Source organism: Elaeis guineensis, chromosome 4 (assembly GCF_000442705.2).
Source record: "Elaeis guineensis isolate ETL-2024a chromosome 4, EG11, whole genome shotgun sequence".
Taxonomy (NCBI): domain Eukaryota; kingdom Viridiplantae; phylum Streptophyta; class Magnoliopsida; order Arecales; family Arecaceae; genus Elaeis; species Elaeis guineensis.
The window spans coordinates 111616508-111641642 of NC_025996.2; the positions used below are offsets into that span (position 1 = coordinate 111616508).

At 44.7% G+C, this 25135-nt stretch overlaps 1 non-coding gene across 1 annotated transcript; it reads right to left on the minus strand.

The window, feature by feature from the left end:
- Positions 1-22290: 22290 nt before the first annotated feature.
- Positions 22291-22396, minus strand: LOC140857622 (small nucleolar RNA R71). Its single transcript, XR_012141114.1, has one exon. It is a non-coding gene; the product is annotated as a small nucleolar RNA R71 (small nucleolar RNA).
- Between the last annotated feature and the right edge of the window lie 2739 nt (positions 22397-25135).

A 25135-nucleotide genomic window follows, 5' to 3' on the forward strand; every position in this document is an offset into this window, starting at 1 on the left:
CAAATCTAAGGATAAATTTATAATTTTGACTATAAATGAATAAAAAGATTATTCTTCTATCACATTTTGTAAATTGTGTTTGTGATACATCCTTTGAGTTAGTGAGAATGTAAATTCATATTTTCAAGAGTTGAAAATTTAAGACATGAATTTACATAACTAACTCATAAACAGCTCCTAACCATAGGATCATCACGAGGATGGTGATCGATCTGAAAGGTTGGTGTACGATCGCTTCTTAGGGTAGATGTATCTTGAGTCTATGGTATGGAGACACCAGAGTGAGAGTACAGGTATTCATTGAGAATGAGAGTACTGAGCGTGACCACCTCGAGCAGTCATAAGAAAGTCTACCTTCTCGTCGATGACTAGCTCGATGCTGCAGTTGTGTGTCTAGTTCTTTAACCTGAGATGCATCGACAGTTCACCTTGAGTGTGTTATAGTTTGACTACACCATAACTCGATCTCCTAACCATTCAGAACCCTGAGGTGTATGTTGGCTGTAGCATATTCATTGTAGGAACTAGGTCGCACCAAGATGGGATCTATCAACCAAGGTAGATGAGAGGAGTAGTCCTATGGTGATCGAAAGATCGAGTCCTTAAGCCCATGGCCATGGCAGAGTGAAATAATGGAAAAGATTTTTCCATTGGGGTTTCACATCAGACTCAGATCGATCGATTAATTCATATGACTGATGTTGGGTTTGATGAGTTCACCTTAATCCTAATTCAGTCGGGACTCATGATAGAGGAACTCAATCACACAGGTAGCTGCACCAAGAGGTTCATCTTCAGTTCTGATGGATTGCCACCTTATACTGCTAGGTGTCACTGGTAGATTTTGGAAGTAATTAGAATGATATTGATGATCGATCATTCTAATTATCTGAATCAGAAGAGTTCTAGTCCATCGAAAGGAGTTTCGATGATATCGATGATGAGATCATGACACGTCTCATTACCATATAAAATTGAACCTAACTGGGTCACACGAACAAGGGTTAGGGTCTGGATGTCATCAATTGGGCTAATCTAATTGATTTGGATAAGATCCAATTAGGTTCAAGAAAATCATGCTAGCACTCGATTGAGCCTAACTTTCTCCTCGTGTAATCTTTTCTGTCTCTACTGAGTCAAATGTGATTTGACTCATCTTGAGAATCTTAGGAAGGTTTATTTTAGTCCAAATGAAGATCGTCCAGCTTAGAAAAGGCTTGTCTTAATTCATGAGATGAATTTAAGACAACACCTGCTAATTTCTAGCACCTGCCAATTTCATTTTAGGACATCTGTCGAAAGTTGACATATGGGTCTTAAACTGAAGAGGGCTCATTGGAGGATTTTTGTGGAGTATCCACAAACCAAAATTCAATTGAATTGAGTACCATAATCAGATTATGGCATGAGCCCAATTGGATTTAAGTGGGTGCCCTAAATGGATAAGAACCAAAGAGTCCTGATAAACTTGGACTCTTTGGCGCCACCTTGATTGAGCTTATCCATTGTTGGTGTCAACTTAGGAGAGAGAGGATGGGGTTCTTATTTGATGTGATCAAATGACATCACTCCACCAATCAAAATTTTTCTAAAATTTATTGGAATTTTTTGATTGGTTGAATGATGTTGCACTGCACAGCATACAGGGTCTATATAAACCCTACTGTGCCTAGGGTTTCATGGATGAAATTATTTTATGCACAAAACTCAATAGCTGCCACCCCCTATCCTCTTCTTCATGTCCTCACTACTCTTCTTCCTCCCCTCTTCACATCCAAAAAGTTGGACATCCATCTGGCAGAGATCTAAGGCGTGGTGATGCCTCGAACCGAAGGCTGACATCTTCGATAGGCTGCTTCTCCAAATTCAGAAGGAGTTCTGAAGTACTTTTAAATCAGATAAAGATCTAATTTTTAGAGCATAGATTCATGAGGAGAAGATGTTCTAGATCCTGTCCAAGTAGATACCAGTAGAGGTCAGGCGTTTGCGTGGCTACATCAGAACCTCAGGCTATGCAGAGATCATCTACAGGGTAATCAGATTACCCTTGAGGTATTTCTTCTTTTATCATAGTTTTAGATTTAATTTTAGATTTTAAATATCAGATAATAAATTAGATCTAAAGAATTAGATCTAAAATATGTAGGATAATTTTTTTTTTAATAAATTATTCCACCACAGATTTGATGAAATCTGGAAGATCCTACGCGGAGAAAAATTTCTCCTCTTTCAAGTGGTATCAGAGCCAGGTTGTTGGCTCTATTTCAGATCTATTTTAGATCTAATTTTAATTTTAATTTATTTGATATTAAATAATTTTAGATGTCACATCAAATATGATAAGATCTGAAATCAAAATATTTAAAATTAAATCTAAGAAGATCTAACATGCATAAGATGCATGACTAGACTAGGATTAATTGAATCCATGAATAGTCTTAAGTTTTATATTTTAATGAGATTAAAATATAAATTAAATATAATTTATTTTATATTTTTTTGAAGTTATAATTATTATAATTAGATCAAAAAATAAAAAATAAAATTTTAATTATTTCCATAAAATTGATCTGCTGCATGCCTAGACTAGTTGTAGAATTATTCTAGTAATTTATCTAGAATAGATTTAATTTTGAATAGTTTAATTTAAATCTTATTTTTTAGATATTACATATGATGTATCAGATCTGAAAGCATGCTAATTAGATTGATTTTTAATATATGAGATATATGCAAAGAATGTATTAGTTAGATCTTAAATTGTATATGTGATATGTTAATTTAGATCTAACTGGTTTTGTAGTTGAATTTATATTTTGATTAAGGTATTCCTCATGGCCGTCCGATCATAAGAACAAAGTAAGATTTTAAGATCCTCTCTTCCTATTCAATGGGGCGTTCATATGATGTGTAGGGGTACCGCGCGTTCATCCTTAATCAGAAATCAAAACTCATTTTTCTGCAAAACTCTAGATCCTAAAATCCTAGGATTTATTTTACATGCTTTGTTTATGAATCTAAACTTAATTAATGAATTAAGCTTATAAAATTAAGTTAGATCTAAAATTAAGAATTTTAGATCTAAAATATTTTAATAAAATTGGGTTTGGGCTTGGGTAGCTCAATTAGGTCTAGCAGTTGATCAAATCGAATCAAGAGTTGGTTAGGTGGGATCATGAAAGCTAATAATTGACCAGCCTAATAGGATTAAGTCTGGATCAAGGTCGAATCACATTTAGATATGACTCGATCAAGTTAAGACCTAATTTGGCTTAGTGGTTAGAGCCTGGATTGTAGGCTAATCCAATTAGTTCTGGTTCGATAATTTGGTGTCTAAGGTAAGTTGGGCAGATGTGACCGACTAGTTTTTAATTGGAAGCTACTCGACTCGAATGTGTTCTTGTCGAGTTAATGGCATATCCCTCCTACCGGTCTCACTTACTAGGATATTTGTGTCGACTCAGTTCTGATTAGAGGTGGCTAACAATTCGAGCTAACCATGCCACTAGGTTAGTCATAATTGTTATGACATGTCAAGTCATGTTTAATGAGACCTAAATAAATCTTCTTAAGAAAATATTAAGTCTAGGTCTTCCACCATTGTGGATGTGCGGGCTTTTTCCAGGGTTGATTGTTCTCGACTGGTTATAGTGGCTTAGTTGCACCGGAAAGATGCAACCATGTCCATTAGGCATTGGATGCTACGGATTAGAAGATGGATTGGACTCAATATTCCAGATACAGTGAGGGACCCAATCAAGAATCTAGTTCGTGCAAATGGTGGGTGTGACTTAACTAAGGATTGGAGCAATATCCCAGACACAATGAGCTTCATGAATTAGAGACCAAGTTTTGGATGCACTATGATTAAAGAATCATTGGACAAGAGTTGTCCACTCATCGGTTGACCCATCATCAATAACTGTTAGATGAGGTGGTGAGCCAGTCGGTGAGACCGAACCACCTACTAAAAATCACTAATCACAGAGATTTTCACATCTCTACCAAGGAAGTTGTTGGTGCAAAAATCTACCTGTGTCGGAGAAGTTAGAGTCGAGGGAGTCGCGATCGCCGTCGGGACTTGCAAAAGAAGTCTAAACCGGAGATGGGGTTGCTCCGGCAAGACCCTCTAACGCTCAAGTCAGTTCTCTGCCTAAACAAGAATGGAGTGTTCGAACGAAAATTTTAGTAGAGTTTCTAGGTAAAAATGAGAGCTTGGAGAATAATGTATCTAGGGTCCCTCTTTTATAGGCGGGGGGAGCAAAGGATTGATAGCAACTGTTTATGATCGCCTCATCGTGGGCCGTACGGAGCTAGGAGGAATTTATCATGAAGAGTAATGGGGGTGGAGTCGTGGCTGTCACCATGGCTCGCCATATGTAATCAGTTACAGGGAGTGGAGCGGCATCCGTTGTCGTGACTTGCCAGAGAGTGGTGGAACTGCACAGGATCCGTTGCAGGAAGTGGAGCAGAATTGTGACCGTTGCTGCGGCCTGCCAGAGAGTGATGGGGCCGCATAGGATCCGTCGCAGGGAGTGGAGTAGAGTTGTGACCGTTACTACGGCCTGCCAGGGAGTGATGGAGCCGCGTAGGATCCGCCATGGGGAGTGGAGTAGAGTTGTGGCCGAAGTTCGGTTGGAGTCTGATTTCCACAGAAGCCCAGATGGGGATCATTTGTCGAGGAATCTCGGTCGAGACCTTCAGCAGGAGTTCAGGGCAAAAGTCTGGCTCCCGTGGGAGCCCGGACAAAGCCTACCTACAGCTAGAGTCAGAGATGAAGTTTGACTCCCGTAAGAGTCCGGATGAAGTCTTCCTGCAGTCGAAGTTGGAGATGAAGTCTGGCTCCCGTAGGAGTCCAGACGAAGTCTTCCTGCTGTCGAGGTTGGAGATGGAGTCTGGCTCCCATGGGAGTCCAGACGAAGTCTTCCTGTAGTCGAAGTTGGAGATGGAGTCCGGCTCCCGTAGGAGTTCGGACGAAGTCTTCCTGCTGCTGAAGTCGGGGATGGAGTCCGGCTCCCGTAGGAGTCTGGACGAAGTCTTCCTGTAGTCGAAGTTGGAGATGAAGTCCGCACCCGTAGGAGTCTGGACGAAGTCTTCCCGCTGTCGAGGTTGGAGATGGAGTCCGGCTCCCATAGGAGTCTGGACGAAGTCTTCCTGTAGTCGAAGTTGGAGATGAAGTCCGGCTCCCGTAGGAGTCCGGACGAAGTCTTCCTGTAGTCGAAGTTGGAGATGAAGTCCGGCTCCCGTAGGAGTCCGGATGAAGTCTTCCCGCTGTCGAAGATGGAGATGAAGTTCGGCTCCCGTAGGAGTCCGGACGAAGTCTTCCCGCTGTCGAGGTTGGAGATGGAGTCCGGCTCCCATAGGAGTCCGGATGAAGTCTTCCTGTAGTCGAAGTTGGAGATGAAGTCTGGCTCCCGTAGGAGTCCGGACGAAGTCTTCCCATAGTCGAAGTTGGAGATGAAGTCCGGCTCCCGTAGGAGTCTGGATGAAGTCTTCCCATAGTCAAAGTTGGAGATGAAGTCTGGCTCCCATAGGAGTCCGGACGAAGTCTTCCCGCTGTCGAGGTTGGAGATGGAGTCCGGCTCCCGTAGGAGTCCGGACGAAGTCTTCCTGTAGTCGAAGTTGGAGATGAAGTCTGGCTCCCGTAGGAGTTCGGACGAAGTCTTTCTGTAGTCGAAGTTGGAGATGAAGTCCGGCTCCCGTAGGAGTCCGGACGAAGTCTTCCCGTAGTCGAAGTTGGAGATGAAGTCCGGCTCCCGTAGGAGTTCGGACGAAGTCTTCCCACTGTCGAGGTTGGAGATGGAGTCTGGCTCCCGTAGGAGTCCGGACGAAGTCTTCCTGTAGTCGAAGTTGGAGATGAAGTCCGGCTCCCATAGGAGTCCGGACGAAGTCTTCCCACTGTCGAGGTTGGAGATGGGGTCCGGCTCCCGTAGGAGTCCGGATGAAGTCTTCCTGTAGTTGAAGTTGGAGATGAAGTCCGACTCCCGTAGGAGTCCAGACGGAGTCTTCCTGCTGCTGAAGTTGGAGATGGAGTCCGACTCCTGTAGGAGTCCGGACGAAGTCTTCCTGCTGCTATAGGTCGGACGCCGGTAGAATCCCCGAGGGGTCGCTACTGATACGAACTTCGACTGGGGGGGTTTTACACCCAACACCAGTCCCCCTAGTTCCGAGTTCGAGTTTCAATCGAAGGAAGTATAGAAAATTTGCACAGCCGAAGTTGCTTCCTTGAATTCTGCACATGACCGCCCTCGAAATCTTGGTATTTAATGCGCACGTGCTGGAGCCTTTTTTCAATTAGGGCGATCCGAAGAGTCCTTTCGAAACTCCCACCAGGGCATAATCCTAAGCGTCACGCCATAATGGTCCACGAACGGTCAGCCCTATGCCGCAGTGAGTGGGACATGTGGCGGGCACTGGTTGACCTGGGGATATCTGCCACCATAACTGCGCCAGGCCCCGTTGCTTATTTAAGCCCCCGCCTTTCCTTCAGGGGCTTCACTTCGCCTGAGGGTTGACACTTTTCTTCCGCCTAAGAGCTTAGCCACTCAGCCACTCCATTGGTGCCCTTTTCGACTCCGAGCGTCCTTCGCACCAGTCTTTGCCATCTCCGCGGCTCTCCGCCGTCTTCATCCCCCGAGTCTCTCTGAGGGGTTCTCCCGCCGGGGCCTCCACCTCGGAGGCCAACCTCAAGAGGATGCCATGGACCGGAAGAGTGTGAGGAGGAGAACAGCGGCCTGCGAGTTCTCCGATTGTCAAACTGTCGCTGAGGGTTCCCGTGCCTCAAAGGGGCTCGAGGGAGAATTCCTTCAACAACAGGGGTTTAATAATGGGGACAACCGGTGAGGGCGTTCCGCTTGAGAATTTGGAGTAGCTGAACGGGGCGACACCGGTCAAGGGGGCAGAGTTGTCGTCTTAAGCTGTGGCAGGATTTTTGACGTCATCGGGGCTGAGGGACCAGAAGCGGTCAGCGCCGACGGTGGGGCAGTAGAACTTGTTGCGGGGATGGTGGAAGTAGCGCATGCTGATCTTGCCGGAGTACCTAGGATGGTGGTTGTCGTGAAGCACACGGTGGTGGTGCATGCCTCCGACGCCATCGCGGCCTCCGGGGTACCTCCGATTCTTCTTGAAGCAGGTCATCGTCGCCGCTGCCGTTGCCTTCGCTGCCCCCTGAATTCTATCCCATCCTTTTCTCCCTAGGGTTGGGGTTTCAGCGATGGAGCAGAATGAGGTGGGGGGCGAGAGGTTTATCACACGCACTGAAAAATACTGTTGAGAAGGACGGAATCAGGAAGAGAAGTCGACAGCTTGAAGTGGTCTCCGATGTATCCCTTTCGAGTCTTGTAGTAATATTTTCTTTTCTGGCCCTCCGGGTCTTGTAACGTTCATCTTGTTAATCGAAAATGAGAAGGAGATTTTGTTACTTCGTCCGCACCTTGCGTCGAATTGCTGCCTGCCGAATTTCTTTCCTTTACCATTGTTATTGTTGTATTCCCTTCTCTCTCTTTCTCTCTTTTTTTCTTTTTTTTTTTTTCGATGTCGTCCGGAGGTTACTGGTTGTTGCCACGTCAGCTCGTCTTTCCAGTTATCCTTCTTCTTCAGCCTTGATGGCTCTATAATGCATATTCAATGAATAATATGAGAAAGAAATTTTCTGCTACCTCTTTTATCATGTGTTGAATTGTTGCTTGCCGAGCTTCTTTCGGCCTTCGCGTCGTTCGGGGGTATCCGATTGCCATCGCATCGACCCATCCTTTCATCCATGGCCGCAGATTTTCCTGGGGCCACTCGGGTTTGGTGCCCCCCATCAGGGCTCGAGCTCAGAGGTCTGAGCTTCTCGTCACCCTGAGGAAGTCGTCTTATCTTGGACTTGCATTGAGAGAAAGCTGGGGTTCTTGATAAGAACCCCAATCCCTACTGAGATGAGGTTCTCTGCATCTTTGATGCTGTTTGTTTTCCATTCGTCGCTGACGTAGTCCATCGCTTTCCTTTTTAACTCCTCTCCCCTTTCCTCTTTTTCTTTTTCGAGTGGGACTTTTCCCTCTACTTTTGGTGGGGTTGCGGGAGCCCGACTCCCATAGGAGTCCGGGCAGAGTCTTCCTACAACCAGAGTTGGGGACGAAGTCTGGCTCCTGTAGGGGTCCGGGCGAGGTCCACCTACAATTAAAGTCAGGGGTGAAGTCCGGCTCCCGTAGGAGTCCGGATGAAGTTTACCAGCGGTCGAAGTCGGGGATGAAGCCCAGCTCCCGTAAGAGTCCGGGCGGAGTCCACCTGCAATTGGCGTCGGGGGCGGAGTCCGGCTCCCGTAGGAGTCCGGATGAAGTCTTCTTACGAAGGGGCTGCTGGGAAGGTCCCCTTTTTCCCATCTGGTCTTGAATGACCAGGCCTTAATTGGTGTCGGGGGGAGGTTCTTCCCCTATTTATGTCATAACAAGTTTCAGCTCTGGTTAGGATGAGGTTCTCATCCTGTCCCTAACACGGCTGTAGGGGCACATATGGGCACTGTCGGGCCTTTCTCCCCATCCGGTCTAGGTATAACCGGGCCTTCGACTTTGCTCATGTTAGGACGAGATTCTCCTCCTGTTCCTAACATGGCTATGGGGGCACATATGGGCGTTGCAGGGCCTCTCCCCCATCCGGTCTAAAGAGAATCAGGCCTTCGACTTTGCTCAAGTTAGGGCGAGGTTCTCCTCCTGTCCCTAACAGGGCTGTGGGGGCATATATGGGCGTTGCAGGGCCTCTCCCCCCATCCGATCTAAAGAGAACCGGGTCTTCGACTTTGCTCAAGTTAGGGTGAGGTTCTCCTCCTATCCCTAACAGGGCTATGGGGGCACATATGGATGTTGCAGGGCCTCTCCCCCATCCGATCTAAAGAGAACCGGGCCTTCGACTTTGCTCAAGCTAGGGCGAGGTTCTCCTCCTTTCCCTAACAGGGCTGTGGGGGCACATATGGGCATTGTAGGGCCTCTCTCCCCATCCGATCTAAAGAGAATCAGGCCTTCGACTTTGCTCAAGTTAGGGCGAGGTTCTCCTACTGTCCCTAACAGGGCTCTGGGGGCACATATGAGCGTTGCTTGGCCTCTCCCCCCATCTGGTCTAAAGAGAACCGGGCCTTCGACTTTGCTCAAGTTAGGGCGAGGTTCTCCTCCTGTCCCTAATGGGGCTGTGGGGGCATATATGGGCGTTGCTTGGCCTCTCCCCCCGTCCGGTCCAAAGAGAACCGGGCCTTCGACTTTGTTGAGACAAAGTTCTCCTCCCACTTCCGACATGATTTGTTTTGACTGTCCTATCGATATAGGCTTGTGCCAAGGGAGGAGATATATAGATATGCAACTTTTATTTAAAATAAAGTTATCGATAATACATTCATAGATTTTTCGTGCTCCATGGTCGCGGGAGGTCTGCTCCTCCGAGCTCCTTGAGATAATAAGTTTCAAGCCGGACCACTTCTTTGACCTCATACGGGCCTTCCCAGTTTGGGGCGAGCTTCCCTCGATCCTGAGGTTGCGAGATAGCGGCTCGTCAAAGCACTAGATCTCCTACTCTAAAGGCTTTATTCTTGACCCAGGAATTATAATAGCGGGCGATTTTCTGTCTGTAGGCTGCCGTCCGAACTTGAGCTACCTCCCGCTTTTCTTCCAGTAAGTCGAGGTTGGCTTTAAGACCTTGCGAATTACGATGTTCGTTGAATGCCACGACCCGCGCCGACAGGAGTTTAAGCTCAATTGGGATAACAGCCTCTGTTTCGAAGGCTAAAGCAAAGGGGGTCTCCCCTGTGGGCAGTCTTTGGGTAGTTCGATACGCCCACAGCACATGATAAAGTTCGTCTGCCCAAGTTTCCTTCGCCTTTCCAAGCCTTGTCTTGATCCCTTGCAGTAGGGTTCTGTTGGTCACTTTAGCTTCGCCGTTCGCCTGAGGATGGGCTACTGATGTGAAGTTGTGGGAGATATTTAGATCTTCACAGAATTTGGTGAATCTTGCTCCCATGAACTGTCGCCCGTTATCAGTGATTAGGGTTCTTGGCAGACCGAATCTGCAAACGATTGACTTCCAGACGAAATCTTGCACTTTAGCTTCTGTGATTTTTGCCAGTGGTTCGGCATTGACCCACTTGGTGAAGTAGTCAATCACTACTAGGAGGAACTTCCTCTGCCCCGATGCCACAGGAAAGGGTCCAAGGATGTCCATCCCCCATTGCACAAAAGGCCATGGGGCACTCAAGGGTGTAAGCTCAGTGGCGGGTTGTCTCTAGATGTTGGCATATCTCTGGCATCGGTCATACTTTCTGACATATTCAATCGAGTCATGATGCATCGTCGGCCAGTAATATCCTTGGTGGAGCAACTTATGGGATAAAGATCTAGCCCCCAGACGGCTTCCGTAGATTCCTTCATGCACCTCCCACAAGGTGTAGTCAGCTTCCGAAGGCCGGAGATATTTTAAAAGGGGCAAAGAGTATGATCTTTTGTACAACTTGCCCTCATAAAGGATGTATCGAGAGGCTTGATTTGGAGCTTCCGAGCTTCTTTCTCATCCTGGGGGAGAACCCCGTCTCTGAGATATGTTATCAGTGGGTCGATCCAGCTGGGCTCGTGGTCAATTTCCAACACGGGTTGCGATTCTTCCATACTCGGGCACTTGAGCACTTCAAAGAGAACACCCTTGGGTAACTCGGTCGGAGCCAGCGTTGCCAGCTTGGAGAGAAGGTCGGCCCTGGTATTTTCCAACCTCGAAATCTGCCTGATGTTGAAGCTGCTGAAGGCAGGGACGAGCTCCTATACCTTTTCAAGATATTTAGCCATGTTGTCCTCCCGTGCTTCATAGTTTTCGTTGACTTGTCCCACTACTAGTTGGAGTCGTTGTGGACCTGGAGCCGATCTATTCCCAGCTCTTTGGTGATCCTCAGTCCTACGATCAAAGCTTCATATTCTGCTCCATTATTTGTTGTGGGGAACTCGAAGCGCAGAGCGTACTCCGCGATGACTCCCTCTGGACTGATCAAGATCAGGCCCGCGCCTGCACCTGATATGTTGGAAGACCCATCCATGTAGAGGGCCCAAAAGCAACCAGAGGGATCTGCTTCTTCTTTGGGGGAGTTCGGTCGGGACTCTAGGCCGTCAATTTCACCTTGTTCAGGTTGGCCTCCTCTGGGATAGTACACTCCACTATGAAATCTGCCAATATATGGGCCTTCACTGCTGGCCTGGGATGATAGTTGATGTCAAATTCTGTGAGCTCGATCGTCCATTTTGCCATCCTCTTGGAGGATTCTGCCCGGTGCAGAATCACCTTGATCGGTTGGTCGGTGAGCAGCATTACGGTGTGCCCTTGAAAGTAGGGTCGAAGCCTCCGGGCTGCAATCAACAGGGCGTAAGTCAGTTTTTCTAATTTGGTATACCTAGTCTCGGTGTCTCTCAATGATCGACTGACGTAGTAGATCGGCCGTTGGACTTTTGCTTCTTCTTTGACAAGGACTGCCGCGAGAGCCATAGGAGAGATCGTCAGGTATAAAAATAGTTCTTCTCCAGGCTCTGGCTTCGCCAACAGCGGAGGTGAGCCGAGGTAGCTCTTAAGTTCTTCGAATGCTTGTTGGCACTCAGGGGTCCAACAAAAGTTCTTTGGCTGCTTGAGGGTTTGGAAGAAGGGTAAACACCGTTCGACCGACCTCGCGACAAAGTGATTCAGGGCTGCTACCCTCCCTGTAAGGCGCTGAACCTCTTTTATCGACTTTGGGGCGGCCATCTCCTGGATGGTGTGAATTTTCTTCGGATTGGCTTCAATTCTGTGCCCCGATACCATGAAGCCTAAGAACTTTCCTGAGGTAACTCTGAAAGCAAATTTAGTCGGGTTCAGCTTCATTTTATATTTTCGGAGGGCGTCGAAGGTCTCCTCGAGATCGGCGACGTGGTTCATGGAAGATTTACTTTTTACGAGCATGTCGTCCACGTAGACCTCCATGTTGCGGCCGATCTGCTCCTTGAAGATTTTGTTCACCAACTACTGGTAGGTTGCGCCTGTATTTTTGAGGCCGAAAAGCATGACCCTATAATAGTAAAGGCCACGGTTAGTAATGAAAGCAGTCTTTTCTTCATCTTTCGATGCCATCCCGATTTGATTATAGCCAGAGAATGCATCCATAAAAGTGAGGAGCTCATGGCCCGAGGTCGCATCCACCAGTTGATCAATTCTGGGCAGAGGGTAGCTGTCCTTTGGGCAGGCTTTGTTCAGCTTTTTGAAGTCTATGCACATCCTCCATTTGCCGTTTGCCTTTTTGACTAGGACAATGTTGGAAATCCAATCAGGGTAATTGACTTCTCTAATGAATCCGGCTTTCAGGAGTTTGTCCACTTCCTCGGCTATCGCCTTCTGCCTCTCTGGTGCATGACCTCGGATTTTTTCTTTCATCGGTCGATGCTTTGGATCGATGGCCAGACGGTGCTCCATGACTTTCGTGTCAATCCCCGGCATGTCTGCTGGAACCCAAGCGAAAATATCCGATTCTTTCATAAAAAATCAATGAGATGCGTCCGCACCTCTTCCTCGAGGTTGGAGCCGATCATCGCCACATGCTCCGCATTCCCATCATTCAAAGGGATCGGTACCAGATCTTCGATTGGGCCACCCCTCTCTTCAGTGAGGTCATCGCAGGCATCCAGCCCATCAACTGGACAGGGGTCGGATTGGTCGCTTCTTTGCAAGGCTATGTTGTAGCAGTGTCTGGCCAAGGCTTGGTCTCCTCTGACCTCTTTGATCCCCTGGTTGGTAGGAAATTTCAACTTCAAATGGTAGGTTGATACGATGGCTCGGAGAGCATTGAGGCCAGGTCGGGCGAGGATTGTGTTGTAGGCTGACGGCGCCTTCACCACCAGAAAATTTACCAGAGCCTGGATTGTCTTGGATATCGACCTGCAGCTACAGTCAAAGTCACCACTCCCTCCATCGGGACAGCATCATCGGTAAACCCTACTAGAGGGGAGGTAATCGGCCTCAAATGGCCATCAAGGATGGACATTCTTGAAAAGGCATCGTAGAACAAAATGTCAGCCGAACTTTCATTGTCGACAAGAATGCGACAGACGTCGTAATTTGCTATATTCAAGGAAACTACAACCGCATCGTTATGAGAAATTTGACTCCCTGAGCATCTTCTTCAGTAAAGGTCATGTGCTCCTCAATCTTTTGTCGCTTGGGGGGTACGGCCAGTATGTTGGTTGCTTCCTACCGAGATCCTCCCGAGATGGTGTTGGCGAAATCCGTCGGAGGCCGATTGTCCGACCGCTCCATGCCGGCGACCGTTGCCACAGGATGTGGGGCCTGGGAAATCGGAGTGTGGATACTCCGCGAGAAGGCATCGGGTGAGGATCTAGTGGGGGAAGGAGGAGTGGATGTCGGAGAAGATGACTAGAGGCAGTCCCGTTGAGCGCTCCTTTAAGAGCAAGGGTACTGTGAAGACACGCACCCTTCCTCTAGCGTCAATCCTGTTGGTGCAAAAATCTGCCTGCGTCGGAGAAGCTGGAGTCGAGGGAGTCGCGGTCGCCGTCGGGACCTGCAAAAGAAGTCTAAACCGGAGGTGGGGTTGCTCCGGTAAGACCCTCCGATGCTCAAGTCAGTTCTCTGCCTCAATAAAAATGGAGTGCTCGAACGAAAATTTTAGCAGAGTTTCTAGGTAAAAATGAGAGCTTGGAGAATAACGTATCTGGGATCCCCCTTTTATAGGTGGGGGGAGCAAAGGATTGATAGCGACTGTTTATGATCACCTCGTCGTGGGCCATATGGAGCTAGGAAGAATTTATCATGAAGAGTAATGGGGGTGGAGTCGTGGCTGTCACCATGGCTCGCCACGTGTAATCAGTTATAGGGAGTGGAGCGGCATCCGTTGTCGCGACTCGCCAGGGAGTGGTGGAACTGCACAGGATCCATTGCAGGAAGTGGAGCTGAATCATGGCCGTTGCTGCGGCCTACCAGGGAGTGATGGGGCCGCGTAGGATCCACTGCAGGGAGTGGAGTAGAGTTGTGGCTGTTACTACGGCCTGCCAGGGAGCGATGGAGCTGCGTAGGATCCACCGCAGGGAGTGGAGTAGAGTTGTGGCCGAAGTTCGGTTGGAGTCTGATTTCTGAAGAAGCCTGGATGGGGATCATTTGTTGAGGAATCTCGATCGAGACCTTCAGCAGGAGTTCAGGGCAAAAGTCCGGCTCCCGTGGGAGCCCGGACAAAGCCTACCTGCAGCTGGAGTCGGAGATGAAGTCTGACTCCCGTAAGAGTCCGGACGAAGTCTTCCTGCAGTCGAAGTTGGAGATGAAGTCCGGCTCCCATAGGAGTCTGGACGAAGTCTTCCCGCTGTCGAGGTTGGAGATGGAGTCTGGCTCCCGTAGGTGTCCGGACAAAGTCTTCCTGTAGTCGAAGTTGGAGATGAAGTCCGGCTCCCGTAGGAGTCCGGACGAAGTCTTCCTGCTGCTGAAGTCGGGGACGGAGTCTGGCTCCCGTAGGAGTCCGGATGAAGTCTTCCTGTAGTCGAAGTTGGAGATGAAGTCCGGCTCCGTAGGAGTCCGAACGAAGCCTTCCCGCTATCGAGGTTGGAGATGGAGTTCGGTTCCCGTAGGAGTCTGGATGAAGTCTTCCTGTAGTCAAAGTTGAAGATAAAGTATGGCTCCCATAGGAGTCCGGACGAAGTCTTCCTGTAGTCGAAGTTGGAGACGAAGTCTTCCCGTAGTCGAAGTTGGAGATGAAGTCCGGCTCCCGTAGGAGTCCGGACAAAGTCTTCCCGCTGTCAAGGTTGGAGATGGAGTCCGGCTCCCGTAGGAGTCCGGACGAAGTCTTCCTGTAGTTGAAGTTGGAGATGAAGTCTGGCTCCCGTAGGAGTCCGGACGAAGTCTTCCTGTAGTCGAAGTTGGAGATGAAGTCTGGCTCCTGTAGGAGTCCGGACGAAGTCTTCCCATAGTCGAATTGGAGATGAAGTCCAGCTCCTATAGGAGTCCAGACGAAGTCTTCCCGCTGTCGAGGTTGGAGATGGAGTCCGGCTCCCATAGGAGTCTGGACGAAGTCTTCCTGTAGTCGAAGTTGGAGATGAAGTCCAGCTCCCGTAGGAGTCTGGACAAAGTCTTTCTGTAGTCGAAGTTGGAGATGAAGTCCGGCTCCCGTAGGAGTCCGGACGAAGTCTTCCCGTAGTCGAAGTTGGAGATGAAGTCCGGCTCCCGTAGGAGTCCGGATGAAGTCTTCCCGCTGTTGAGGTTGGAGATGGAGTCCGGCTCCCATAGGAGTCCGGACGAAGTCTTCCTGTAGTCAAAGTTGGAGATGAAGTCTGGCTCCCGTAGGAGTCCGGACGAAGTCTTCCCACTGTCGAGGTTGGAGATGGAGTCCGGCTCCCGTAGGAGTCCAGACGAAGTCTTCCTGTAGTCAAAGTTGGAGATGAAGTCCGGCTCCCGTAGGAGTCCGGACGAAGTCTTCCTGCTGCTGAAGTTGGAGATGGAGTCCAGCTCCCGTAGGAGTCCGGATGAAGTCTTCCTGCTGCTGTAGGTCGGACGCCGGTAGAATCCCCGAGGGGTCACTCCTGATACGAACTTCGGCTGGGGGGGGTTTACACCCAACAAAAGTGTAGGGATCTGAGAAAATAGTGAGAGCCTAATTTGTATAAAAATAAAAATTCTAAACCAATTGGATGAGTCTGATTACAAAATCTAACTAGAAATTTTTGACTCTCTATAGAAAATATGTCTGCCTCAAACCCCTGACCAAAATTCTAGACACCCATAGACTGACTAGATCTAATTTCAAGGACTGGTTGAGGAATTACAGAATTATTCTGGGTTCTGAAAAATTGACTCATGTCTTGGATCAGGACCCACCTGCCATACCAGCATGTCTGACTGCTGAACAGAGAGCATCTATAAAAAAGTGGATGGATGATGATAACGAAGCAAGGTACTACATATTGGGTGCAATGTCTGATGACTTGCAGCTCCAACATGAGAATATTTTGACTACCCGCCAAATGTTGGCTCACCTACAAGAGTTGTTTGGTGAACAGAGTCACGTGGCCAAGTATCAAGTCTGTCAAAGACTTTTTAAGGTCAAGATGCGTGTTGGGCAATCAGTCCAAGATCATTGTTTGATAATGATCAAGGATCTTGAGGAGCTTAAGAAGCTCAATATCATTTTAGACAAGGATTTTCAGATTGATGTGATCCTTCAGTCCTTGTTCAATGCATATGGTCAGTTCATCATGAACTTTCACATGCATAAGATGTAGTATACCATGGCCGAGTTAATGAACATGCTGGTTACGGCTGAGCTTTCTATGAAGGGTTCAAAAGGCTCAGCTCTTACTATGGAGCGGACTTCATTCAAGAAAAAGTCTTTTGGAAAGAAAAAGAAGTCTGCAAAGAAGCAGAAGGTAGATGGCAAGAAGAAGAAGACAGAACCGAAGAAGAAGGCTGCTGATAAGAGAAAATATTTTCACTGCCAATCAGACGGCCATTGGAAGTGGAACTATCCTCAGTACCTAACAATCCTGAAGAACAAGAAGGATGGTCCTTCTGGAGGTATGCTCATTTTAGAATCTAATCTTACGATTTCTTCTGCATCCAGTTGGATGCTTGACTCTGGTTCTAGTGCTCATTTGTGCACTTCTATGTAGGATCTTGAGGAGAGCAGGAGGCTGAGGGATGGGTAGATGATCCTATGCATTGAGAACAGAGCAAGAGTTACTGTCGTGACCATGGGAACCTACCTTCTGCGATTATCATTAGGATTAGATTTAGTTTTAAGAGACTGTTATTATGTGTCTGCAGCAAGTAGGAATTTAATTTCTGTTTCATGTTTAGCACAAGAAGGCTATGTGATTAGTTTTCATAAGGACCATTGTAACATTTTTTTATGAAAATAATAGAGTTGCAGATGGTTTTCTTATTAACGGTCTCTATCAGCTACATATTGATGTATCTGTATTTAATATTGAGCAAAATGTGAATGCCATAGGAATTAAAAGGCCTAGAGATAGTCTAAATGATAGGTATCTGTGGCACCTAAGGCTAGGTCATATAGTGGAAGACAGGGTTAACAAATTAGAGAAATCTGAGCTATTGAGTTTGTTGACTTTCGAGTCATATCCAGTTTGTGCATCATGCCTTCAAGGCAAAATGACCAAGCTTTCTTTTATGGGACATGGGGAAAGCGCCACAGACCTACTTGCCCTAGTACAAACGGATGTGTGCGGCCCATTTGATGCGTCAGCTAGAGGCAACTACATCTACTTCATTACCTTTACCGATGATATGTCTAGGTACGGATATGTGTTTCTAATGAAACACAAGTCTGAAGCTTTTGAAAGGTTCAAAGAATTCAGACATGAGGTAGAAAAATAAATAGGAAAGCCCACTAAGGTTCTTCGATCAGATCGAGGAGGTGAATACCTTAGTTGGAAGTTCCTAGACTATCTTATGGAAAATGGCATAATCTCTCAATGGACTCCACCTGAAACGCCTCAGCTCAATAGGGTTTCAGAACGGAGAAACCAGACTCTATTAGATATGGTCCGTTCCATGATGAGCTTCATGGACCTCCCTGAATTTCTTTGGGGATATTGTCTCATGACAGTAATTTATGTATTGAATTAGGGTTCCCTCTAAAACCGTTCCTACCACACCGTATGAGATATGGCATGGTAAGAAGCCAAGTCTGAATCATCTCAAAATTTAGGGTTGTCCAGCTCATGTCAAGAGATAGCAGGCGGACAAGTTAGAGTTCAGGTCTTATAAAGCTTGATTCATAGGATATCCTAAAGAGTCATTAGGATACTATTTTTATATTTCAAAAGATCATAATGTGATTGTGAGTCAAAATGCTATTTTTCTTGAAAAATAGTTTATTCAAGATGGTGGCATCGGAAGAATAATTAAGCTCAAAGAGAATGTCTCCCAAGAGCAACGAGCTAAAGAACCTGAGGAACCTAATCAATCAGAACCAGTCCTAACACAACCTCTTCCACCTCGTAGATCGACTAGGATTTCTCGTCCTCCTGAAAGGTACTTAGGTACCATATAAGAGGAAGTACAGGAAATATTTCTCACGAGAAATGGGGCTCATGGTGTTGACCCCAAGAACTATGACAAGGCGATATCAGATATCGACTCCGAAAAATGGTTAGAGGCAATGAGATCAGAAATTGACTCGATGCACTCAAACCAAGTCTGGACCTTGGTAGATCCACCTGAAGGTATTGTACCTATTAGGTGTAAATGGATCTTCAAGAGAAAGAAAGGTGCAGATGGGAATGTGGAGACATTCAAGGCTAGGCTCGTAGCAAAAGATTATAGTCAGCACGAAGGCATTAACTATCAGGATATCTTTTCGCCCGTAGCCATGCTAAAATCCATCTGCACATTGCTTGCTTGCAGCCTATTTCGATTATGAAAAATGGCAGATGGATGTGAAAACGACGTTCTTAAATGGACATCTTAAGAAAGATATCTATATGGAATAGCCACTTGGTTTCACATTTAGTGATGATGTTCACAAGATCTGCAAGCTGCAAAGGTCCATTTATGGACTTAAGCAAGCATCTCGGAGTTGGAATACTCGTTTCATCAAGAACGAGGAGGAACCATGTGTATTCAAAAAGGTCAGTAGGAGTGTAGTTGTCTTCCTCGTATTGTACGTAGATAACATCCTCCTAATTGGTAATGATATTTCCATGTTGATCTTAGTCAAAGTATGGTTGTCTAAGGAGTTCTCTATGAAAGATCTAGGAGAGGCATCCTTTATACTGGGTATTAAGGTTTATAGAGATAGACCAAATAGGATGCTCAGACTTTCACAGAAGATGTACATAGAGAAGGTGCTAAAAAAGTTTAGCATGAAAAACTCCAAAAGAGGTTTATTACCTTTTAGACATGGCATTCATCTCTCCAAGAAGATGTGCCCTAGCACACCTGAGGAGATTGAACGCGTGAGCAAGATCCCTTATGCTTCAGCAATAGGGAGCTTCATGTATGCCATGCTATGTACACAACCTGATATAGCCCATGCTGTGAGTGTCACAAGTAGATATCAGTCGAATCTAGGCAAAGAGCACTGGACTTCTGTGAAATGTATTCTTAAGTACTTGAGAAGGACTAAAAATATGTTTCTATATTTGGGAATGGAGAACTCTAGATTCAGGGATATACAGACTCAGACTTTATGTCTGATATAGATGATCGAAAGTCGACATCTAGGAGTTTGTTCATTTGCAATGGTAGTGCAGTCAGCTGGAAGAGTTCCAAGCAGACGGTGATTGCTGATTCCACCATGGAGACAGAGTATATTGCTGCATCAAAAGCTGTGAAGAATGCATTCTAGTACAAGAAGTTTGCCGCAGAGCTTGGAGTGATGTCATCGGATGCCATCCCTCTTTACTACAATAATAATGGCACCATAGCCCTAGCTAAGGAGCCAAAGTCTCACCAGAAGTCCAAGCACATCGAGCGGCAATTCCATCTGATCCATGATTACCTCGAAAAGGGTTATGTCGAGGTCAAGAGAGTCAACTCTACAGATAATGTGGCAAACCTGCTGACTAAGCCATTGGGCCAACAGAAGATCGAAGCCCACCTTGAGAAAATGGGACTTAGATATATAGCCAATTGGCATTAGGTCAAGTGAGAGTTTGTTAGATGTGTGCCCTAGATGCCAGATCGGCTGACACATTCCTATACAAATCTAAGGATAAATTTATAATTTTATCTATAAATAAATAAAAAGATTATTCTTCTATCACATTGTGTACATTGTGTCTGTGATACATGATAAATACTTAATTTAAGTCATTTAAAGTAAAAAATTATAGTTAATTTATTTTATTTATTAAGAATTTGATGTTTCTTTTTATGTTTTACAGGAAAGATGATCGTCGATATAAAGAGTCTGATTCATAATCAAAAAGACTCAAATTTGAAGAAAATTAGACTTAAAATAAAATTAAAATAAAAGAAGGATGCATACGGTATTATAGAAAATGAAGATACTATACAAGGAACCCAAAAGGATATAGATGTAATTGTAAAGAAATAAAAGTTTCTTTTTGGAATAAAAAAGTTTCTTTTTGAAGTGTTAACACATGCGTGAGCATGCAAAAGGAAGCAACGCGGGCATGAGGCAGCGGGCGTCGGCGCAGGCGCGAGGCAGGCAGGTTCGTGGGGAATTTGATGCTGTGGACACAGTGACAAACAAATGCTTATTAAAAGGAAAAAAATATGATATTTGAAAATACTTCAAGAGGAAGAATTTGTATTTTCTTTATCTGTTTGTGATCTTTCCATCTCATCCATCCATCTTTTAGTCCTTAGTATTTTCTTTAGTCCCACATCGAAAAATTATGTAAAACTCCTCCCTCCTAACACCTATAAAAAGGCTTTTGTACTCTCATTGGAGGGAGAGCCCAAAAATTCTTCTAGATCCTTGCATAGAGAAATAGAAAGGGACTACTCCATGAGCAGCTAGGCTAGCAGTTTCGGGAGTGGAGAAAAAATTTTGTAACGATACAGAGATGGTTTATTGTTCTAAACTTTCTTGTATTTCTTTATATGCAATAAAGATTATGCTTTTTATTTAAATCGTCATGAGTTCTTTATTTACTCTCGTTCATATGCTTTTATTTATGCTTTTCTGTTAGATTAATATTAGGAATAACTTTTACTTTTCAGAGATGCGCCGTGATCTACGGGTACGGGGCGTGCTGAGGAAAGAAGAGTTGTTTACCTAGTAATTTTCGGAGACACGCCGTGATCTACGGGTATGGGGTGTGCCGAGGAAAGATAGGTATTTTTTTTAAGATTAATCATATCTATTTAATTAAAAAAGAGATACAACTCTGCTAGTGCAAAATTAATTCAAAACTCTCGAGCTGTTTATTTTCTAATTACATCAATTTTAAGATAATTTATTTTCTAAATCAAAACAATGCTTCTTTCTTTTATTTTGTAATCTCAACTTAGCCCAAGGTCCGTGAGGATACGATCTCGACTCATCCTACCTACGTAGTGAGTAGAGTTAATTTTTGATGCTATCAACGACTACGCATCAAATTTTGGCGCTGTTGCCGGGGATCTTGGCATGGTTGAATTAAAAAAAAAAATAGCCACTGCTATTTCATAACACTTAACTAAAATAGCGTAACCTCAAATATAAAAATTTCTAACTTGATTGGACACCTTGTTTCTTTGCATCTCATCTCCATAATTAATCTTAAGGGCAATAACCCATTAATCAGATAAGGTGGAGATTTGATCACCTTTCCTTGGCCCACAAATCACTCCCTTGCATTTGCATAACCTAGACCTTAATCTAAAATTAATTAGACGTTGGCCCCTAAAGATTTCGAGCTCATTAGGACAAGTGACCCTGAGAGTTGAACCGGGTTAGACTTGGTCAGAGCTGGTGACTAGGCAGGTGGTTTGCAGGACGACTGGGCCCGAAGGAAGATGGTTTTTAATTGGTTCCATTCGCTGACCTGGTCAATTTAATTGGTGTCTAAGAAAAGCAACGGGGGGACTCCCACCAACCTTACACTTACCTGGCCAGTTGGTTGGTCAAGCTCCGACTTGGAGGGCTTGAAGGCTAACTATAGTTAGGAGCTGTCTAGAACTAGGGTAACTTTCGGATAGAGAGTCCACTGCATGCTAACTTGATTGTAATTAAAATCTAACCACAACTAATTTTTCTATTAGTTTTAGGACTTCTTAGGATCTCTTCTTTAGAACTCTTTTCTCTCTTCTCTTCTCCTCTTAATAAAAAAAAAAAATCCTTAACAGACTAGATAGTCCTACATAGACCTTTTAGTTGCATGTTAGGTCGACGATCACTAAAACCCGACTTGCAACCATTAGACGAAGAATTAGAAAAGACTCTTAAGACTATCTGAGTTAGAAACATGGCTGCACCTGGTGAGGCTAATCCTCCACGCTCATTGAGAGAATACTTCACTTCATCCTCGTATACCTACTCTCCATGCATTCAAGCACCTCCAGTAGAAGCTACCTAATATGAGATTAAGTCTAGCATTATTCAAATGTTGCCATCATTCTATGGACTTAGTAACGAGGACCCATACAAATACTTGGATGAATTTCTTGAAATTTGTACCACAGTAAAAATCCAAAACTTCTCAGATGATGCCCTTAGGTTGAAACTGTTCCCTTTCTCACTTAAGAACAAAGCCAAACATTGGTTAAACTCCTTAGACTCTATAACCATTTCAACTCGGGATCATCTTCAGAGAGAATTTCTCAAGAAATACTTTCCAATTGGAAAAATAAATTAAATTAGAAAAGCTATCACCAGTTTTTCCCAATTGGAGGGTGAACTTTTTCATGAGACATGGAAAAGGTTAAGGGATCTCATTCGTAAATGTCCACACCATGCTGTCCTAAATGGCAACTTTGTCAGTATTTTTATGACGGTCTATCAGAGAAACATCGATAAATGGTTGATGCATCATATGATGGGACATTCATGCTAATGAGTGAGGATGAAGCCTGGCAGCTCTTTGAAACACTTAGTGAGAATTCCCTACATCATATGTCTGCCACTTCTAGAGAACAACCCATGCTTCAACAAAAAAAAAGTGGAATTTATCAGATTGGAAACATCATGGATATCCACAGTAAGGTAGATGAACTGTCCGAAAAATTAGACCGTCTTCTAAATACTGGACAATCCCCAATTCCACCTAACCCAATCCAAGAAGTTTGTGTATTGTGTGCAAGTCTGAACCATTTTGTTAGTGAATGCCCAGCCACACCTCAATTTCTTGAGTTTGTGCACGAGCAGGTTCAGCAAGCTCAAGTCCAACAAGCTCGCAGACCAGGAAACGATCCATATTCGAACACTTATAACCCCGACTGGAGAAATCATCCAAATTTTTTTGGAGACCACAACCAGTAGTTGACCCTGCCACACCTCGACCTCAATATCAGGACCCAACATATAGGCATGGACCATACCATCAATTTTAAAATGCTCCTCAATCGTCTACTACTGGTCACAGCTCAGCTTTTGAGGAAAAAATTCTGAAAGTACTAGAATGATTAGAAGCCAACACTCAGATCCTTAATTCCTGCACACAATTCATTGCTAAGCTAGAGACCCAAATAGGTCAACTAGCGATTGCATTCAGTAGGAGGAAAGGAGAAAAATTACCTAGCCAACCCGAGAGCAACCCAAGAGGGCAATTTGTGATTGAGAGCTCTAATACCCCAGAAATTTTTTCTGAACATGCCAAATCAATCATGACTCTGAGAAGTGGAATGGTCATTGAACACACTGGTAAAACCAATGAGACCGACCCTAAACCTCTATCCGAAGCCAAATCACCCAAGAACAAGGAGGATCTTAAAATAGAGAATGAACCAACTGCACCGGAATCATCTTACTTGCCTAAAGCCCCATTTTTGGATGCCCTGAAAGACCCTATTCCTGCAGATAAGAAGGGAGGAAGACTCGACGAGATGTTGGAATTGTTTAAGCAAGTCCAAATTAATCTTCCCCTTCTAGATGCAATCAAACAGGTCCCTACTTATGCCAAATTTTTGAAGGATTTGTACACCCAAAAATGTAAATCTAGATCACAAATCCCAAAAAAAATATGCCTCATTGAACAGGCTAGTTCTGTCTTCCAACATGCCACTCCTCCAAAGCTTAAGGACCCAGGAGCCCCCATCATCTCCTGTATTATAGGAGATTATAACATTGAAAAAGCTCTTCTGGACTTAGGGGCAAGTGTGAATCTTTTACCTAGTTCGGTATATGAATTTTTTGGATTCGAAGAACTGAAACCCACATCAGTCACACTGTAATTAGCCAACAGATCAATTATGGAACCACGTGGAATGCTTGAGGATGTCTTGGTTAAGGTAGATGAGTTTTACTTTCCAGTTGATTTTCTAGTTCTCGATATGGAACTAAGTGGCAAACCAAGACAAATTCCCATCATCTTAGGATGACCCTTCCTAGCTACGACAAATGCATGCATTAATTGTAGGACAGGAGTCATGGACGTATCATTTGGGAATAAGAAACTGAGACTGAATGTGTTTGGTGCTTCCCAAGGATCATCAATGGATAGTTGCTTCGAAGTAGATACACTAGAAGATATTATAGAAGATGCAACACCCACAATTCTAGCACCAGACCCCTTAGATACTTGCTTGGCTCACTTTGGAGTGTATGACTTTGAGGGATATATGAAAGAAGTTAACATCTTATTGGATACACCACACGATAAAACTACTCCTCCATGGACAATCAAGTATGAGCAATTGCCCACCTTTTGTTGGTTTTATTGCATATGACGTCTGGCTGAAGATGTTAAACTTAGAACTTTTTGGGAGGCAACCCAAATTTTTTTTATTTTATTTTAATTGATCTTCATTTTTTTTAAGAATAAAGGACCGTTCTGTATGGAAGAGTCTATCAACAAACTTGACGTCTGGCTGAAGACGTTAAACTTAGCGCTTGTTGGGAGGCAACCAACGATTTCATATTTTTTTTTACTTTACTACAGCTGTAGGAATTTAGAACAAGAACCTATTAATCAATAAAGCTATCTTCAACTTCTGAAGCAAAATTATCCTAGGTGCATTCTCTCCTTTTATTTTCTTTGCTTTCCTACTCCATTGAGGACAATGTAGATTAAGTTGGGGGGGAAAGAAAATGGAAATTAATCAAATCCTCGAGTATGAAAAGAAATAATTAGTTTTGTATATCGAAATTTTATTTTGATTAAGAGTTAATTAGGCATCCTAATAAATGAATGATTAACGATCAAGATAATTTTAGAGATACTGAGGAATAAATTATTAAGAAAACCAATGAATGGTAGGGTTTGGACTAGACCAAATTTTAGGAGTGATTCTACAACCCTCTTCTTACTGATCTCAATAAAGAATCTGCTTCATGAGAGATTGGGTGGAAAGGTCGAGGTATGCAAAAATCTCCTTAAAATATATTTTTTATTAAAAAAAAAAAAATAACATTGGTTTCCTATTGAGTAACCGGGCCCTTTCGCCTAAGTAAGCATTGTGGTTCGTGTAAAAAGGTGGGCAATGTTAAAAAAAAAAAGTGGATAATAAGGAGACTAAATTGCAAGAAGATAATAAACCCCTC